Raw genomic sequence first — 5,627 nt, forward strand, 5'->3', positions numbered from 1 at the left:
AGTTTCAGAGCAAGGCTGCAATGAATTATTTCGAGTTATTTCGTAAAAGTTACATGGAACATCAAGAAATGTCAAAGACCCTAGAAACATAGAAATGTATTTCCTAATCCTCTCAAACAATGGCATTAACCAAAGCAAAAGAGGCTTTGATAGAAGAAAGAATCAATTGACTAGTCTTGTCATGTCCTAACAGTTAAGAAAACAAAAGGTATATTCACAATAGGCAGATATTTTCCTTTTTTTCCAACAGAGGTGACAATATACTGTAAGTAAGATATTTTACAGAAGTCCTTCCTCACAGGACTCTGTAAACAGGATTGGTTCTTGAACGAAGTCAAACTTTTAAGTCACAGGACTGATTCATCTTGTATTTTAGGAATTTTAATTGAATATTTGCACCATGTGTTGCAACTTAAACAAGAAATATGCTCCTTCTTTTTTTCCTGTTTGCTAAATGACAGACACAAATGGCTCACCTTTCAATCTATGAGACTTTGGTTTTTCTCAAATCTGAATGTCTATTCACCACAACAGCTGCATTTGACACAGAATTTGTCTCCAGTAATTATGTCTCAAAGAAGTTTTCCCCAGCCCATTATCCTCTGCATTCTAAGTCACATACAAAAGCTGTCATAATTTAAATTTCTGGTTCTATTTTTTATGGACTTACTCTTTTATCACACCCTTTCCATCATTGAAATTTAAAATTAGTTCAGAATCATAAGTATGTAAAAGACAGCCTTGTGCTTTCTGTATAATGGCATAATTTTATCTAGAGAAACCAAATTTGAAAGTGAGATCTTCAATCTCAACTGACAACAATTGATTTACTGTAACCAATGAAGAAAATTATAAATGTATTAAAACAAATGATAACAAAGAATGGGCATTTTTGGACAGAAAATATCTCTATTAGAAAAATCTATCACCCTTCTCAATAAGAAATTATGTAATTTCAACACAAAATCATCAAGAATTTCTTTGTTGGGGGTCCTCTTTGTAGACTTTTGGATTTTTGTGAATGTTGATTGGACTGGAAAGCAATTATATTTAAATTTACAAATTTTCCTTTGATTAGTAAAATTATTTTTTAAATATAATATTTATGCACTTAATTAAGATGTTACAAACTATAGAAATGATCCCTGAAAGTATAGTCTTAATTGAGATGTTACAAATCGATTACTTTGTAATGAAGTATCAAGATAAGCAAATCTATGTATTTCTCCCAGTTTGGTCCATTAGTTCAGAAACTCTAGGTAGAAGATACTTTGTATACCAGCTGTCAGAAGTGAATGTTTGTGTACAAATCCAACTCCAAATAAACTCTAACTCTAATTCTGTAGGCAAAAAAAATTTCCCAAACTATGCTGCACACTGAGACACGTGTTGTGTCCCAGTGCATGGCAGAGTTCTTTGTTACTTTATTGGCCATGTCTACATATTACATGTGAAATAAACCCCACTATTGTCTCTATTACCTCTTCATTTTGACCATATTAACAATTGGTGTGGTTTACTGGAGGATTGATTTGATTTTAGCAATTGCTACTTATTGACAAAAACAAATGGATTGAGCTCCTGTTGTATCTCAAATCATCAACAGTGTACCGTTAACTGCTGCTCTGGAGCATAGTTTGCCTTAATTATGTAATACTGTATTTTAATGATTGGAAAATGGATTATTACTTCCAAACTCAAACCTATAACTAATTCTAATGAAAAAATGCAGACTACAGAAACTTAATATTAGTGTATAAAAATGGACTAAATAAACCTTATCAAAGAAAGCAAAAAAAAAAAAAGTAAGTTTTGATTTTGAATGCATTTACTCATCCTTTTTTGTCATGGTTTGCCGTAAGTAAATGTAAACATTTTAAGATATTTTTTAAAATATGCCATCTTTAAGAACATTGATTGTTTTGAGACTGGGTAACAAACTCTGCCAACTGAAGATGCCAAGAAAGGAAGGAGACTCCTTGCCTCCAAATGTGGGAGGAGATGTTGGAGTCCCCGTAGTCCCTGAGAAACAGAACTCTCCTATTATATGTGGATATTTGGCAGTTGGTTGCTACCACTCAAGCTTTCATCCACACTAAGGCAGTTCCAAATGTAGAGGAGAGCCCAGACTTTGTTTCTCTGTCCTACTTGGGCAGTATTTTAAACATTTCAGCTAGAAACCTCTTTACTCTAGTAGACAATATCAATTGGAATAATCATTACAATGTCAACTTTTCCTGGAACAGGTAAGGGTACACACACACACACACACACACACACACACACACACGTACGCACCACTCTTATTTGCTGTTTTCTTTTTTATTTCCAAAATGTTTACCATCCTGTGTGCAACAACTTTCTCTTCCTTGTTCTCAAAATATCATTTTACTGTTTGTGCTTTTCTTCATAATGCCAATTAGAAAATTTTTAACTACTCTTCTAAAAAAAATAAAAGCTAACTATCACACTATTTACTGAAAAGGCTCTGTGTTTGACAGATTTGGACACTGAGAAATAGAATTCTTTCAAAAGCTGTGTGTAAAAAGAAGGCAATTGGCAAGGATCCCGTGTAAAGAGAAAAGACCACCCTTCCTACCACTTGACCTTGGGAGAACTAAACTAGACAAGCCAGGATAGTTACTGATTTTATAAGCTTAGAAATACGGTTATTACCAGTGGGTCTGCACAACAGTCTTATCAACATAAACAGAGAAATAGATATTTGCAGTAGTCTCTATAAATTTATAAGAATCATTAAAATTTAAAAATTTTATTGGCTATTCCAACCTAGCCAGTGTTTTCAATTGTATAAGAGTAGCATTGTCATCAGTAATTTAGTCAATATATCCATGTTTACAGATTATTTTTAAAAGTAGTCCAGGCAGTTAAAAGTAAGTCGAACAAACTATAATTAGAGTGTTACTTTGCATTACAAGAAATAGGTAGAAAATGTTGTGTGCTTTATTAAGCCAAACATAGGTGCCTTGACATCATTTCATATACATCTAATTCTTTCTGTTTATCTATCTATTCATCTGTCTGTTGATCCATCTGGCTCAATTAATCTGGTGCTCAATTAACCTTGCATGCACTGTGTACCATATTGTAACTTCTCAGGTGGTGAAGTACTTGAAGCTATCATTCATCTTCATGTTTAAACATTTATATTTTATTTATAGATTTTTAAAATACATAAAATATACAATGCTAGGAGTCACTTTGTTCTTTTATTTTAAATCACAGGTAAGCAATACACTGAATTACTAAAGTTCAAATTCAGATAGTAGTAGATGAAAAGGGGCTAACGCATATACCATAACAAAAGATTAAGTGGGCAGCAGATTTATTTCATAGCAGTGGTCCTCAAAGTTTGGTCAAGGAACATCTGGGGTTCCTAATACACTTTCAAGGGTCAAAGAAGTCAGAGCTAATTTTATAATAAACCAAGATAATATTTTCCGGTTTCACTCGCATTTTCTTTAAAGTGTCCAATGGAATTTTCCAGAGAGTACATGATGTGTGAGATAGTAGACTGAATAAAGAAGAAGAGAATAAAGAAATTTTTAAAAATATAATACAATGTCACAAATTTTTTATGTTGAGATAGTTATTTTTCATAAGAATATGCATTAATGTCACATGTAATGAAATTGTTATTTTAAATAAAGAAATAAATATTAAAATTTTCTTTACTTTAGTTTCTGATATAAACAGATTTTTATCAACAGATAAAACCTATATATTAACAAGCTTTTGGAGGTCCTCAATAATTTTTAAGCATATAAAGGAATCCTGAGACCAAAACATTTGAGACTGCTATTATACAGTTTGAGAATCTCAATTTATTTTTAAAACTTCAGTTACTAACTTTACCAGAATCAAAATGAGGTTGGTACTTGTTATAAAGTCTCAAAAATTACTCTTTGGCAAGATTAGATCCATGTTTCCTATTGTATTAGTTGCTAATCAACAATATAAAGCCAATAGAGTAACTTTAATATAGCATTTAAGATGATTCATTACACATCTTCTATTCCTGGCCAGCCACTCCACCTAGACTAAACTTTGCACTAATGCTAGTGTAGTAGGAGACATCTTGCTTGGTGTATATTATTCATCCAATAAATATTTGCAGACTTGATGTATAGTAAGGCTATTTCCTTACTGAAGTGTCTTTGACTGAATTGTTAAGTTATAAACCTTGTTTTGTTTTTATAATTACCATGTATGTCAGCAAAACTAGATTAGCAGGCATTGACTAACAGAATTACCCTAACTGGGCTGAAATTCTGGATCTACTGCTTGCTCCAGTGTGAACATGCACCATTCTTTAACCACTCTATATGAATTTCCTTATCTGAAATTTAGGAATAAGAATAAAACTTTTTAGGTAATAACCTGATTGTCATACAGGTTAAACAAGTAAAACACCAGATCAAGATGTCTTAATAAAACACCTAAATTCAACTGCTGCACAGAGTAAGTGCATGAATACTGGTGATTTGGTTTGCAGAGAAAATTTTGCTATTTAAATAGATCCAGACACCTGAACCTTTAATTCCACGTTCATTACTACCACTAAAAGTAAAAGTAGCAAATTAAGCATCAGAATTAGCACAAGCACACTGAACATGTTGAGAGGAGAATGGTAGTAAAACACAGATCCTAACATAGACAAAAAAGTTTAGAAGCATGATAGAGAAATCCAAGCATATTCAGCTCATACAGCATCAAAAGACAATTGGGCCCTGGCTGGTTGGCTTGGTGGTAGAGCATCGGCCCAGTGTGTGGAAGTCCCAGATTCGATTCCCGGTGCGGGCACACAGGAGAAGCATCCATCTGCTTCTCCACCCTTCCCCCTCTCCTTCCTCTCTGTCTCTCTCTTCCCCTCCTGCAGCCAGGGCTCCACTGGAGCAAAGTTGGCCCAGGCACTGAGGATGGCTCCATGGCCTCCACCTCAGGTGTTAGAATGGCTCTGGTTGCAATGAAGCAATGGTCCAGATGGGCAGAGCATCGCCCCCTAGTGGGCATGCCGGGTGGATCCCTGTCAGGCATATGTGGGAGTCTGTCTCTCTGCCTCCCTGCTTCTCACTTCAGAAAAATACAACAACAACAAAAAAGACAGTTGAAATTGCTTGACCCATTGAAGCAAAGATAGAATGTTGGACGAAGCCTTCTAACTAATTTGAGTTCATTTTTAAATGAGTTAAACACGAACATCATTTAAAATTATTAATATTATCATCTTAATAGTGTCTTTGCAATTCTAGCTACTCTTTAGAAAAGGTATTGAAATAGTAAATACATCGAATCATGCAGTGTAGTCTAGCTAAAAGCAAAGAAAGAATTAGAAAATTTGTAGAATGTGCTTTCACTCTTGGCTTCTGCAGTTTTACTTGGGTTGATTTCCCAACTCATATACATATTTTCCAAGAAGATAAATCCTCCTTCCACTTGCCAGAGTCTGAGTCCAAAAGGTGTGGGCATGATGCAGAATGGATGGGCCATGCTTCTCAACTCTGGGGAGGGCTCAGCACCCTCCAGTGCAGCTGTCATCATGCCAAATACCTGAACCCTTTCAGCTTGTTCACAGCAAACGGCAGCACGTAACTTCCAACTTTCTT

The 5,627-nt window shown here is 34.5% G+C and overlaps 1 pseudogene; it reads right to left on the reverse strand.

Annotated features, from left to right (window-relative positions):
- Positions 1-1,093: 1,093 nt before the first annotated feature.
- Positions 1,094-1,161, reverse strand: LOC136332584 (small nucleolar RNA U3; annotated as a pseudogene).
- Between the last annotated feature and the right edge of the window lie 4,466 nt (positions 1,162-5,627).

Source organism: Saccopteryx bilineata, chromosome 3, assembly GCF_036850765.1.
Source record: "Saccopteryx bilineata isolate mSacBil1 chromosome 3, mSacBil1_pri_phased_curated, whole genome shotgun sequence".
Classification (NCBI taxonomy): Eukaryota; Metazoa; Chordata; class Mammalia; order Chiroptera; family Emballonuridae; genus Saccopteryx; species Saccopteryx bilineata.